This window comes from Mustela putorius, unplaced genomic scaffold (assembly GCF_011764305.1).
Source record: "Mustela putorius furo isolate JIRA1106 unplaced genomic scaffold, ASM1176430v1.1 tig00003909_pilon_pilon_pilon, whole genome shotgun sequence".
In the NCBI taxonomy this organism is placed as follows: domain Eukaryota; kingdom Metazoa; phylum Chordata; class Mammalia; order Carnivora; family Mustelidae; genus Mustela; species Mustela putorius.
In genome coordinates, this window is record NW_025422057.1 from 35,799,317 (window position 1) to 35,814,851 (window position 15,535).

Consider the following 15,535-nt stretch of genomic DNA (forward strand, 5'->3'; position numbering starts at 1 on the left):
CGAGCTAACAGGCAGCATAGACAGCTGTCAAAATCTCTGAAGTAAAGCCATTTCTCCAGCTGACAGTCAATTCCACAGATATCAATAACTTATTATATTTTTAAAAAATACAGTCATCAAAGAGTTTCTGGATGGATTTTTTTCAATCAGTTATGCATTCAATGAGTAGAAATAAAAAAATAAGTATGAAAGCACCTTATTGTGTGCCCTGCATGCCTCAGAATGCTGAGGATAAAATGGAGAGCAAAAGCAGATATGGTTCCTGCTCTCGGGAAGCTTATAATCTAGTGAAAGGGATGGCCATTAATCAAAAAATCATATGCATACATGTAAACTGAGAGTTGAGAGAAAGTACATCTGACAAGGGGATTTGATATCGTCAGGAAGGTTAGAAAGGGTCCCTGAGGAAATAATGCTAGGGCGAGGTTCGAAGGAAGAGTTTCCCTTAGCCAGGCAAAGTAGGGTTAAGTGGAGAGAGGAGGCTTCAAGACAGAGGGACCAGCAGACACAAAGGCCCTGTGTTGGAAAGAAGCCCATCAGACTGAGAAACTGAAATTGGGCTGGTGTCACTGGAGCTGAGAGAGTGAAGGCAAGCAGGGGAGCTGCCAAAGTAAGTGGGGGGTCAGATGACATAGGATTCTGAGACTCATATGAAATATTTTGGTCTTTCTTTTAGAATAATAGAATGCCAATTAGAGTTTTGAGAAGAGAGAGAGAGAGAGTGTGTGTGTGTGTGTGTGTGTGCATGCACGTGTGCACACGAGGTGTGGATGCTCCTGACACTGTGGTTCCTTAGCAAACACCTCTCTGGCTAAGGTGGAAAGCAGACTAGAAGTCCAGAATGGGTACAGATAAAGCAGTCAGGAGACCACCGAGGATGTCAGTGAGAGACAGGGGGCAGTGAAGACTGAGAGGAAGGGGTCAGATCTGTGTGGTAATTAGAAGATTAAAACAATTGCCCCTGATGATGGATTATATAGAGAGGCTGAAGTAGAGAGGCTTTTAAGAATGAACTCTAAATTTCTAGCTCAGATAACTGGTAGATGATAGATGTCCTTACTATTGTAAGGACAACTAAAATAAGGCCAGATTTTGGGGGATTAAGATGATGAATTTGGTTGAATATATTCAATTTGAGGTGTCTTTCAAGCACCAGATGGAGATATGAAGTAGTAGTTGGCCGCATATGTCAGCTGCTCAAGGAATAGGACTAAAGATAAAACATGTTGAGTCATCTACTGTAGATGGTTATTGATATCGTGGGTGGAATTGGAGTAAGATTGTCCTTCCCATACTTTTTTAGACATTTATTTCTTAATTTGTTTTGACCGCTTAATTCAGGACACTAGGGAGCAGGGGCCAGCATAACACCCTGAATCTCCAGGATTAGCTCTACCTTCACAGATGCCAGTAGAGAGTGCCCAGGAACCTGTCTGTGCCAATGACATGTATGCTGGAGAGCAGTGAGGGGAGTGAGTAAAAGCAGGTAGACCAGATGGCTCAGCCCTACCAAGTAGCAGATACACAATAGACTTCCCTTCTACTCTGATACTATACTGTGAAGAGGGAAGGAAAGGGAGAATATTGAAATTAAAGAAAGATGGAAAAACTTCTCTGAATGTGAGTTTGAACTGACCATTTGTTCAAATGAAATTGTGACACTGAAGGAGACTTTTTAAAACTTGAGGTTAGATCACTTTGACTTGTCAAATTTAAGTATTTCATTTTCCCCTATGGTCTTTCCACCATGGGAATGAGAGCCTCACAACGATGGGGTTAGTTGTGGAACAAATAGAACTTTTGCTTGTTTTGTTCCTATTGTACATCCAATCATATTGTGCAAATCAGTGCCCTTCCACACCAGAATTTAAATTGTCTGGCCTCTAAGCTTGTTACAGACTTCGTTGTGTCTTACAGAGTTTACAGAGCTAGCCAGTGGCTGAGCTGGACAAGGAACAAAGCTCTTGTTATGATGTCTCCCCTCATGATTAAATAAAATCTATATTCCTTTTAAACATATGCTTTGGAGAATTTTATGTGTATTTCGTGTATTAGTTCCATCATGTGGTATAGCATAATTGATTTCATATATGAATAGTTTTAACTTTTGTGTACTTTTGTGTGCATGCATCCAGTAATTGGGGTCTGATATATATATATATATATATATATATATATATATATATATACACACACACATATAATGTCAAATATATACTATTTATTATAAATTGTATGATATATGTTATCTATATTGTCCTATATATTATATACTGTATGACTAATAAGTCTATATGTTTTTCCTTTGGTTTAGCTCTCAGCAGTTTCCAGCATCCAATAGCAGCAAAATCCAGAAGGATAAGGAAATCTCAGCAGTATTCGGATAGCAGTGATTAAGAATACTCAAGACAACAGAAAACTGAGGACAGTTGTCTCTACTCCTCACCTCATGCAAAGGGATTGACCAGGAAATGAAAAGCTTCAAAGCACTGGCCTTGAAAACATAAATCTGTAAATTATTTGCAAGCATTCTTCTTCAAGTGAAGGTCCTGCTCTCGCTGTCATTGTGCACCTGGGAGTATCCTCTGCGTGACCTTTCATCTGACTCCTGGCACTGATTCAGAGAGTCAACAAGCCAGCCTGGTCTCAGGCAATGGCCTGCACCCATCTATGCTCTCCTTTGACGGATCAGTTTATACAGCCCATGGAATTTCAGAAAAACAGAAGCCCAGGATTGAGAGATTGATTCTTCCGGATCACACAGCCAGTGACTGGGGACATATTTTATGCTGGAGTTCATATTCTCTGACCCCTGCTGCCTCTCCTGCCATGATGAAGATGAGAGCCTTGGACTAATATTGGGTTCACATCTATTTCCACACTGCTTGGAAAAGCTAATTAGCATATGTGAACTTCAGTTTGCTTATCTAGAAATAAGGGATGGTAATGCTTCTATGGCAGGGTAGTTGGGAGGAAGGAGAGGGCAGAGGTCACACACCCTTAGTGTGATATCTGAAATATGGTTAGGACCCAACCAATAACATTTGATTGGCACTGGTGTTTTAATTTTGCTATTCTTTATAATGCCTTCAGAGGAGAATTCCTTGGACCCTGCCCCCAAAGTTCCAAATTCTTAAAGAGATCAACACCTGTCCCCTAGCTTTCTGCAAATGACTTTTGGTGCTGATCGTATGAGTCATGTGGGTCTGGTGGGAAGCACTTCAGTGGACAGTCCTCCCTCACACTGGGTTGAGGACGCATGCCACTGTTTGGGTACAACATGGATTTCGTCAGCTAGTTCAAGCAATGACATTTTAATATTTTCACCAAGGGAAATGGAGACAAATTAACAGTATTTGAGTCAGATAAAACCCTGGGAGATTGGTAAGGGTTGTAGTGTTCCCGATAATTTAGTAAAATCATAAGTACCCTGAGAAGTTCTGTTCAGGGCACCAATTCTCATCCAGTATTAATGTTTAAATCTTCTGAAATAGGCATTGCACACTGAAGAAGCTTGTTCCTGCAACTTGGGTGGGGCATTGTGGTAGAAACCATGAATTTGGATGTCTGCCAGTTTTTCTTTCTTGAGCACTGTGCCCCTCACCCTGCTGCAGGAACCAAAGACCCGAGGTGGTGTGCATCAAGAATGCTATGCAGTGCACAAAAAGGGAGCCTGACTGGGTCAGAACTGGTCCCTTGGTTCTGTGGCTTAAAGGCTATCTCTGTGCTGTTTGGTGAGGAGGACCTGGAGACCAACATCAGAACACTAAGCATCTCTCTTTCCAGTGTGCCAGCTCATATCCTAGCAAGCAGCTCTGTCTTTACTGACACTGTCCTCTTCACCAAATCCTCTGGCAGATCAAAATAGAACAAAACAACACAAAACCTCATTGGAACAAGGGGTTTTGCTTAATGATTTCAGCTAAGGTGCTGACGCTCAGTGTGGGAGAAGCTGGTATATGGTCACCCTGCCCCCTCATAGAAAACAGTTTAATGGGGCTTCCTTCTGTCTCTGTGTGTGAGATACTACTCTTTTAAATCAGAATCCATTCATGGCTTGGTCTCAGCACTCAGGAGACTAAACTTCCCCTGACATTTTGGAAGCATGTTTGGAGTTTAATTTAATTGCATTTAATTGGGTCTCGGAGCAGCTCTAAACTTCTGAGACACCCCTGGAGCTCACTTGGGCTTCTGCCCCCCAGGAATTTACTTAGGCAGAATCCCTTGTAGGGGACTAACAGCCCACCAGAGTCATTTAACTTCCTCCTAAATGTAATGAAGGAGCAGGCTGCTGGGAGGGGCTTTCTGCCCATTTCTTAGCCCCCTTGAATCTAATACTGTGATTCTTAATCCTACCAGACCCACCACCTACTTATAGCAAGCATCTTATCATGTCCTCTGTACTATCCTAAAATGAAATTCCTGTTCACACAATGAAAACATTAATTTAGCATCTTAGCAGTAATATAGGTGAGAAATAAAAAGAAGGAAATTTCTACTAAAACGAGATGTGTTTCAATATGTAAATTTTCAAACACAACCTCCATGAAGGTGTTGCATACTGGGATTCATATTTGGAAACTCTGTGAATGCAGAGGCTGAAAAAAATGGGCTCACAGAATCTAGGACCCAAAACTACCATTTGTGCTGTTATTAGATAAGTCATGGTACCATCCAAAATGAACAACTCTGGGAAGTTTCAAACAATGGTAACTCTTTCTTTTGATTTACATGGTGGTTGGGTTTCTGCAAAATTAGTATCTTGCAAAAGGTACTTTGTATTTATAGGTGAGACAGAGTTGTGTTCTTGGCTCTGATAATTCCTCATGGCCCTCTGTGTGAAGTGATGTGTGAAGTTTGTGGAAAGTAGGGCAGTTGTTTGTTGGGTGGAACTGTCCCAGGAGTTGTGGGACATCTGGCATTTCTGCCTCTTCCCATCATTGGGGCAACCAGAACAGTTGATTGGACAAATTTTGCTCTTCATGGATTTCATAATTTAGAAATTAAATTGGCACCATTGAACCCATAACTCATACTCCCTGTTCTTATTGATGTGGCAGTATGCTCGGACTTCTGCAAAAAGTGGTGGGGAATTGTGTTTTTATTTTAATAGCCTTTCTAGTCTGCTGGTCTTTGTCCAGGTTGGAGCTCAATCCCCAGGGCACTTCCTTGAATTCTACCCTGTTATAAAAGGGCATTTCCACTCCCATCCCTGTCCCCTGCTCAATGTCTGCCTCCTTCCTGCCCTCACTGATTTGGTGCTGGCTCCTATGGACCACCACACAGGCTGAGATGGCCAAACCTGGTCATCCAGGTCAACCCCTATTTGATATTTTTTCTGTCCATTTCAGGAGAAGCCTTCAGACTAACAGTGGTAAGTTCTTTTTCTCGAGTCACAAATCTTCCCCTAGAAAGAAGCTATTAGCCATCAATAAATTGAGCCCAATGACAAATGGGATTAAAACAGGTCAAGTCCAGTACTTTATAGCTGTTATTTCTGGCAGTGGAGGGATGATGGGCATTTTAATTTTAAGAGAATGGGGTGCCTGTCAGGAGTGTTTCCCACTGCTTTGCTCTTCCAGTCATCCCCTTTTGGAATGGTCCTGATGGGCCAGCCTCCCTCCAGCTAAGCGCACACTCTAGTCCTTTCTGATCTGGCTTTTCCCTTGTCAGTCTCCTGTTTTGTGACTCTTCCTCTTCACGCTTAGACACCTGACAACGCCAAAAGGCTCAATGGTTTCCAGATCTTTACACAGGCACTCCCTCTTCTTAGGAGGCCTGATTCATTCCTGAAAATTGCAGCTCAGACAATGTCTCCCTCCTAATGCCATGCTTAACCACCTTCAACATTGATGTTAACCTCTCCATGCTGTGTGCACATACCACACTCCTTGTAATTCATGACTTAATCACTTGTCTCCCCATTAATCTGGGACATCCTTATGAGCCAAATCCATATCTTTTTTATTATAAATAAATTTTAATTATAATTACTTTAAATATTTTATTTATTTTTGTGATTGAGAGCAGTGGAGGATGGGCAGGGAAGAGGGAGAAGCAGACTCCCCGCTGAGCAGGGAGAGCCTGATGCAGTATTTGATCCCAGGACCCAGAGATCCTGACCTGAGACGAAGGCAGACACTTAATGACTGAGCCACCCAGGTGCCCTAAACCTTAATTTTTCAGAACAGTTTTGGATCTATAGAAAAATTGCAAAGACCGTGCGGGGAGTTCCCATATGCCCCAGCAGCCAGTTTCTCCTTTGCCTAACATCTTACATTAGGTAAAGTACATTTGCCGTAATGGATGAACCATTATGATACCTTATTGACTCGATCCATACTTTATTTAGATTTCTTTGGTTTTTACCTAATGTCCTTTTTTAGTTCCAGGACCAACCACACTACATGTAGTTGTTCATATCTCCTTAGACTCCTCCTGGCTGTGACAGCTTCTCAGACGTCCCTTGTTTCTGATGACCTTGGCAGTTCTGAGAACTGGCCAAGTATTGAACGTCCCTCAGTTGTGATTTGTCTCGGGTTTTTCCCAGGAGTCGACCGGTGCTGGAATGCATATAATTAACATGATTTATCAGTGTTACGATGAGCTTGATTGTTTGGCTGAGTTAGTGTTTGTCAGCTTTCCTCACTGTGAAGTGGCTGGCCTCCCACCCCTGTCCATTCTGTTTATGGCTCTTTGGAAAGAGTCATTGTGTGCAGCCCACACTCAAGGAGTGGTTTCTGCTGAGTATCTATATATTATTTGAAATGCTTCTACATGGTTGATTTGTCTCTTCTCCCCCATTTACTCGTATGTTTTTATACCCTTGAAGACCGAGTGCTTAGCTGAGGATTGAGTGAATGGTAGGTGCTTAATACATTTGATTGGTTCTGGTTTTCTAAGCAACCATTGTAAATCTCTCTCAATATGGACGTAACAATGCTAATAATCAGTGATAAGAACACTAAAATAGGAAATGTTGTTGTAGAAGCACTAGTCTACGTGTTTTTGCTCATTTACTCCTCACCACAATCCTGTCAGGATGGCACTATTATCACCAAAGAGAGTTTGTTTAGCTTATCTAAGGTCACACAGCTAATAAGTGGTAGAGACAAGATTCAGATCTACGCTGATTCCAGAGTGCACACTCTTAAAGCAAGAGAGGCTAGAGTGCCTCTTAGGGTTCTGTTCCAATTACCTTGGCCTTGCTCTGTTGAGCTTATCTCCTGTGAGAACAGGGCTCAGCATGCAGATAGTCCCCAGCTGGAAATCCTCTAGCAGAGTCTTCTTGTTTAGACCAAATGGTCCTTTAAATCTGTGAGGCCTGGGGCACGTGGGTGGCTCAGTTGATAAGTGTCTGCCTTTGACTCAGGTCATGACTCCAGGGTCCTGGGATGGAGTCTCTTTTAGGGCTCCCTGCTTGGTAGGGAGTCTGCTTCTTCCTCTCCCTCTACTCCTCCCCACTTCCACCCCCGGTGATCTTTCTCTCTCTCTCAAATAAATAAATAAAATCTTTAAAAAAAAATCTGTGAGTCCTGCAAAACACACTGGAGCAGTTGGGTTGTGGACATTGGGGAGGGTAAGTTCTCTAGTGAGTGCTGTGAATTGTGTAAGACTGATGATTCACAGACCTGTCCCCTGGGGCAAATAATACATTCTATGTGAATTAAAAAAATTAAAAAAACATTGTAAGAGGCTTTCCTTTTGAAGCTTTGGAACAGTGATTAAGTTCTCCAACTTATGGAGTCCAGACTCCAACGTTGTAACCTGGAAATGGTCAGACCATAATCAGCAGTTATGAATAGGAGGAACTGCCTGGGCTCATGGTCTTCATATTTTTCATACCTTAAAATAGGACGCATGGCTCCTTAGGGTTATAGAGGAGGCATAACAAGAATGCTTAGCTATTGGGATTTCAGGATAATTTGATAACTTATGCTAAGAATAGGCCAGAATATTTCACATTGGAACCGTGATAAGAAATCAGGATCTATGTCAATATTCTAGTTAAGTATGAGTTGGGGACATATATATCAATCTCAAACATCTCCCTTTTCTATGATGCATGAAATCTGAGAGTGATTGCTTTGGGTCTTGAATATCCTGATGCAAACTCAAATACAATGGATGGATTAATGCTTTTGTAGTCTGCCCCTTGTCTGGATTCCAGAGTAAAATCAGCCATTAAAAATGAGGAAAGGAGAAAGGAAAGATAGGAAGCTGATTTTTTTTGGCAACAACCAGCTGCTATTCTTTGGCAGAAAGGAATTATGGAATTTCGTACAATTTATCTCTGTAGAGTCTGTTTATACACTGAGTAATAATACCTCAGAATAGAATCTGCTCTAAGCTCAGAGTTTAAGAGGGAATCTTAGCAGTTTATTTTTAACTCCATTTAAAAACACAATAAACAACATCTCCCAAAGCACGATCTTATACTTTGATTTATAGCCATAAGAAATCTAAGAATACTCCTTTTGAGTCACGGAGTTCCTGGAGACCAAGAATTGCAAAGATTTCAAACCACACATTAAGCCTTGCAGATACCCCGATGGAACAGGCCAATCTGTTTGTCATCCAGTAAATGTGCTAAGCTCCCACATGTGCCAGCAGCTAGAGTCAGCTCAGATGAAAAAAATACTTTATGAAAATTACTTGTTTCCCTTCTTCTTTAGGGATGTTTTCTGGCGGAGATGATGTTCAGTAGGCTATCCTAGTTGTGGCGTGTAACCAGGCGCCCCATCACAACCTTCCTGGCAGCCAACATTGCCCAATAACGAAGGCCACCGTTTCACCCGGAGGGAGGGTCATGGTCCATTTCTTACCAGCTTGCTTGCAGGACAGATTTCGGCCATCAGGAAGGACGCTTCGCTGAACTTTTCTATGTGGTCTAACGGCAGGCTCTTCTCTGAGCACTTCAGGTGTATTAACTCTTTTCATCCTCCTAACATCCTCAGGATACTATTATTTCCCCCTATTTATAGATTAAAAAAAAAAAAAAAAAAAAGACCACCGTGGAAGCACAGACAGGTTAAGCAAGGTGCCCAAGGTTGCACAGCTCATGAATGATAAAGAGCCGGAATTTGGGGGCGCCTGGGTGGCTCAGTGGGTTAAAGCCTCTGCCTTCAGCTCAGGTCATGATCCCAGGGTTCTGGGATCAAGCCCACTTCAGGCTCCCTGCTCATCCGGGAGCCTGCTTCCAAACCCTCTCTCTGTCTCTGCCTGCCTCTCTGCCCACTTGTGATCTGTCTGTCAAATAAATTAATTAAAAACAAACAAACAAAAAGAGCTGGAATTTGAACTGAGATAACCAAACTTCGGAGCCCATGCTCTTAACCAAGACATTAGACTGCTTTAGTGTAATGTCATAAGCTAATAGAGTTTCCTTGCTACAGAGACCTCCGCTCTCTATTTCACCGGCTGGCGAGACAAATTTGGTGAGAACTGCAGCTGCTCTAGTTATTCAAGTTCTTCTAGAAGTCTGTGAAGTTTATCCTGCCAGGAAAAAGGAGTGGGACTGCACATGAACATCAGAACATTTCAGAGGATTCCGGTACCCTAAAAATAGTCAGAAATATAGAATAAGACAAAAGTATAAGGTTGTCTTTCACAGTGTTAATTTATGAGGTTTGGGGCGTCTGGGTAGCTCAGTTGGCTGAGGCTCAGGCTCTTAATTTGGCTCAGGTCATGATCTCGTGCAGCTGGCTCTGTGCTCAGTGGAAAGTCTGCTGGAGATTCTCTCTCTCCCTCCCCCTCTGCTCATCACTCCCACCCCTCTTCCCCTACTCATGGGCTTGCTCTCTCTCTCTCTCAAATAAATAAATAAATAAATAAATCTTTATAAAAAATTTATGAGGTGAAAAAAGAGGAATAAAATTGTGAGTTGGGAAATCAATTTAACTTATTGGAATCAATTTAATTTATTTAATTAAAAAATAGGGATATCATATTTATCATTTGTCAGGCATTGTTATAAGTAAATATTAGTTCATTTAAACCTCAGCAAAATCCTATGAAGGGGATATCATTATCTTCAGTTTATAGATTTAGTATCTGAGGCACAGGTAGATTAGGCAATTTATCCAATGGGACAGAATGAGGAATTTGGCCCTGGAGTCTGGCTCCAGAGGACAGGGCTTTAACCACTTTGCACCTGAATACTTGGAAGCCCTATAATTGTGTTTATTTATTTATTTATTTATTTTAAACAATTTTGCTGTTTGTTTTATTTTTCATTTTTCTGTTTCCTTTTTTCTTGCCTTTTTGGGAATTACTTAAATCCAATTTTGATTTGTTGATAGTGTTTTTGAGTGTTTCTTTATATATAGTTTTTACAGTGACTGCTCTGGGTATTACAGTAGATGCACACATCACTTACCACAGGCTATGCATGTCCACATTTATCAGTTTGACTGGACCACAGAAACCTTACCTCCCCTTTCTCTCTCCCACTACATTTGTCTTAAATATTTCGTTTATATACATCGAGAACCACAGCATGCATTGATACAATTTTGCTTCCACCATCTAACAGAACTTAGAAAACTTAAGAAGGAAATATTACTGCACTTACCCATGTTTTTTATTTTCCTCTGTTCTTTCTTCCATCCTGCTTTTCAAAGACTCCTTCCCTTATCATCATCTTTCTGGTTAGAGGGCTTCTGTTAGTCATTCTTATATAGTTGCTCTGCTGGCAGCCAAGTTTAGTTACTCTTCATCTGAAAATATCTTCATTTCTCCATCATTCGTGAAGAATTTTTTTTGCTAATTATAAAATTCTGGATTGACGCTTGTCATTCAGCATCTGAAAAATGTGGTGTTGATTCCTTCTGGCCTTCATGGATTCTGAGGAAAAGTCGGACTCTGTCTAATTGTTTTTTCCTTACAGGTATGCATCATTTCTCTCAGGAGACTTTCAGGGTTTTGTTTTTTGTTTTTCCTTTGTCTTTAGTTTTTAGATGTTTAACTATGATATATCTTGACATAGATTTCTTTGGGTTTATACTCTTTGGGTTTCTTTCACCTTCTTGTATCTGTAGGTTTATGTCTTGCCAAATGTGGGAACTATTCAGCCATGATTTCTTAGAATATTTTTTCAACCTGCTCTCTTTCTCCTCTTTTTCTAGACTTCCATGACATGAATGTTAATCTTTTGTTATAGTCTTCCACGTCACAGAGGAGGCTCTATTCATCTTTTTTTTTTTTCTTCTCTCTGTTTTCTCTCTGTTGTTCAGAATGGGTAATTTCTATTGTTTCATTTTCAACTTTATCAATTCTCCCTTCATCCTCTCCATTCTGCTGTGAAGTCCATCCACTGAACTGTTTATTTATCGTGTGTTTTAGTTCTAAAATTTCCATTTCCTTCTTCTTTATATCTCCTGTTTCTCTTCTGTGATTTCCTATATTTTCATTTGGTTCAAGAATGTTCACAGGCTCATTGAAGTGCTTTGATGATGACTGCTCTAAAATCCTTGTTAGATAATTCCAACATTTGTGTCATTTGGTGTCGGTGTCTGTTGATTTTCTTTTCTTATTTGATTTGAGATATTCTCTGTTCTTGGTATGCCTGATTTTCTGTTGAAATTTGGACTTCTGCAGTGTTACAAGACTCTGGGTCTTATTTAAGTAGTTCATTTTAGAAGACTTTTTTTTTTTTTAAGGAGCCCTATGCAGGTCTTGAACTCATGACACTGAGATCAAGACCTGAGCTGAGATCAAGAGTCAGATACTAAATCAGCTGAGCCTCCTGGGCACCCTAGGAATTTTTTTTTTTTTTTTTAATACAGAGACTCAGGGCTCTAAGCAGACAAAAATAAAGCTGTAAGTCCTCCTAAAGCTTAGTATCATTATTTGTACCATGTCATTCCGTGACTTTCTTTTTGCAAAACAAGCTGCAATGTCTGCCCAGATTCAATAGAAGGGAAACTAAAACTCCACTTCTGGATGAGGAGAATGGCAAGGTCAATACAAAAGGGCCTGCACAAGGGGAGGGATGACTGTGGCCATCTTCGACACAATGTGACACATTAATAGTTATTTTGCCTTATGAAATTATGGATTACTCTTATTTTCATCAATTTTTTTCTGTGTTTTTCTGGTTTTCCATATTAGTGCAATGCTCCCTTTAATGGTAGAAAAATATATGTCAAAACACCTGAAAGAAGTCATGCAAGTGTCAAATTATACTGTGTAAGTGGAATTCAGCAGTTGTGATCTTTGCTCTTTAAAATTGTAAAATGTTTGAAAGTGATGTCTGGGAAGATTTCAAACCCTTGAAAGTGGTGATCTCTGCTGTGTCTTTTAGTTTGATCATCCTCTTTCAAGCCTGAGAAGACATTACCTGTGTACCTGTCACCCTTGTCTTTACACAGCCTCAGGCAAGGGAGAACACTTGCAGCCTTCTCACCTACAGGGCTGTTGGCCTTTGGAAGATTACAGATTACTCTGAGTACCTCCCCTTCCCCATTCCTCCATGCATCTTAATGGCACAGGTAGGAAAACTGTTTGGTTCTCTGTTGCCACATAACTACCATGTCCATGCAGATAGCAACAAGTCTGTTTTCTTGGATATGCTCTGAGAGAGGACAAGGACATAAGAGGGATACTCCAGCATTTACTTATCAGGTGAATTAGGGCTCTTTACGAGGCCGAGAAGCTCGTTGAGCACGGAGACGGATTACACACAACAGTGGATGTTAGAACATGTATGCTGAATTGGATTTTAAATACTAGGATGAAAGTCCTCTCCTTGAACCTGTGAAAGAAAGACTTGGGAGACCTTATCTCCCTCATCTTGAATAATTATGGCACCTTGTGTTAATGTAGCAGCATACAGTTTTCACCTCACTCTCCTGTTCCCCATGACCTTCAGTGTCTTCTCCATAAAATGGGAATAATGATATCTATAATCCAGAATATTAGGTAACAACTACCACTTTAGGTAGATATTAAGGATTATTATTTTTTAGAATTAAAGGTGATGAAAAATGTGAAAGGAATATTTCAAATTTTATAAGATTCCGATGTTAACTATTAACATTCTTACTCTATTGAGGCACAGTGTGTACCACTTCCTTTTCTGTCTTTGTTTTTCTCATTTGAAAAGGAAGGAACTGAGATTTGCAGAAGTTAAGCAATTCACCAGATAGTTAAATGGTAGACTTTGGCTTAGACCTCCATCTTGAGGCTCTTATTTCAGTGATCTTCCAAAGACTGTTGTTTATATCATGGGTCAGCAAATCACAGTCCATGGATCAAGTCCCCACTGCCTGTTTTGTAGTGAAACACAACCTGCTCCTGTGTTTAAGGATTGTCTGTATCTGCTTTCACATGACAATGGTAGGTTTGAGTGACTGCAACAGAGACTAGCCCTGTGAGGCCTAAAATATTTATTACCTGACCTTTTACAGAAAAAGTTTGCTGACTCCAACTTTTATTGTCATCCCAGATATTATAGAATCAGCGCCCACAGAGAATGATATTCTGGAGTTCTTGAATAACATCAGCAGGTGCCCTTTTCAGCTCTTCACCCATCAAGGTGAGCCAATGGGGACCTTTAATTTCTACATTTTCTCCCCAGGAGAAAGTTGGGTTCTCTAAGTGCCCGAAGCATGTATTCCTAGGAATCCCTCTGGCCCTAGCTTCATTAAACAACACAGGAAGGAAAGCCACGTAGAAACAAGTGGCTCAGTATCCTCACATAAGGGAGGACAAAACCAAGACCTATGGAAGGAAAGCAACTCCCCTCAAGTTAGGAAACAGTTGGTAGTTCGATCAGAGCCCAGGGATCCTGACTTCAAGTGGTTCTGTCACACTAAAAACTGAACTGGACTGAATTCCAGTTCCCCACCTGTGAACTGCAGGTGTGAATTTCCATCCATGTGTTTTGTGCTGGGTCTGAAAAGGCCACAGAGAGACTAAATGAATCACAAGACATTACTCAGAAAGTTCACCTTAGGCTCTGGAGCTCTCAAGCTTAAATATATAGACCAAGCATCTCCTTGTTTTCCTAAGAAAAATTACAAACCAAAAAATAGCTTATACTATTCATGGGTCTGTTTTTGACCTTGATTTCCCTCATCCCCTAATTCCCTCATGACTAAACATAGTGTTGATGTTACTGTCTGACCCACTGTCATGGAGGGCTCAGGAGATCAGACCAAGCCTGTGACAGCTGTTCAAATAGCATTGAGTAAGTTTACGGAGGGAGGAGTTCATGGAGGAGACACGATGCTCCTGCTCTGGTTTCAGAGTTTCTTTGTGTTGTCTCTGGGTGAAGAGCAAAGTTTTAAAATTTATTGATTCATCAGTTATATAGAGTTTGTATTGTTCTGTAAGTGACAAAAACAAAAACAAAAGTCTTGTCTTAGGGGGAAGTTAACACAAGGGAAATCATTGGATTGATGGTGTTTTATGGCTGAGTTCACCAGCATAAAGAGGTTTTTCCCCTAAAAGTAATTAAACTCAGCAAGGCTCTCCACAGGAATCTGTCTGGAACCACAAAAATGAGCCAACAGGAAAGCAGGTAGGGTATCAGAAAAGGTCATGGCAAGGACATAGCTAGGGAAAAATATCATTGGATAGGCCATTTAAAAACAATAATGACTTTGGGATCTAACCTTTGTGTGATGTTGATGATAACTCCCAGGACTGGGCATGGAACCTGTTTTCTGTCTGCTTAGCATCCCTTCTGTTGTTCTCAAAACAGTGCTTCCTTCCCTTAGGGAGCTCACTCTTTTCACTGCATCTGACTTGAATGGGGTTTTCCATTACAGGGCTCTTTACCTTTGATCCAATGTAGTCAAATGATCCAAACAAACTAGGCCAGTTGGGTTATTTCTCCCAGCAAGTCACATCCTGAACACAGAAGGTGGGTGGGGCAGAGACGCACTAGGAATGCTCACTCTGTTGCGGAAACACCCAAATTACCCTGGGTCTAGTCCTTCCCAGGTTTGGTTTTGTCTCTTCAGTTTTTTTGTACTCACTCAGTATCATTCCAATGTGTGTGTGTGTTTTTGCTTAAGCTAGTTTTCTATTTTTATCGCTTTTTAATTGCTTTTTATTGCTTATGGGTGTTTAAATGTTATCAAGGGACACAAAATTACTGGGCTTAACATATGTTATCTTACATATTTAACAAAAACGCCATCTATTATTATATAGATAGGTTAGGTATACGTTATTAATTCTGTTGCATTCATGAAGGAATTAAAATTAGAAAGAACTGAGGTATATTGCCAAGGTTTATGCAGGTAATAAGAGAAAGACCCAAGGTTAGAGTTCAGGATTGTCAGATCCTGGGTCCATGACACCGTAGAGCCAATGAGCGCAGGATGAAGCTGATGGAAGGCATGGAAAGCCTGCATCACAGGAGCATCTGGGAGAGTTTCAGGGAAGGCACTTGTGCTGTAAGGACCAAGAGCCTAACATCGATCCTTCACCTCTCCACCCCTTTTTGATTTCCTGAAAGCAGTCCGATTTTACCTGGTAGATGTTAATTTTGGTATCAAAGGGTTCAGGCTTGTTTCACAAAGCC

General features: G+C 40.8%; 1 non-coding gene across 1 annotated transcript in view; it reads left to right on the forward strand.

Moving 5' to 3' along the window:
• Positions 1–5,087, forward strand: part of LOC101675184 — a 43,320-nt gene extending 38,233 nt beyond the window's left edge. Inside the window, exon 6 of the transcript XR_006603212.1 lies at positions 2,315–5,087. This is a non-coding gene — a transcript (uncharacterized LOC101675184). The remainder of the gene's footprint in view (positions 1–2,314) is intronic.
• Positions 5,088–15,535: the final 10,448 nt, after the last annotated feature.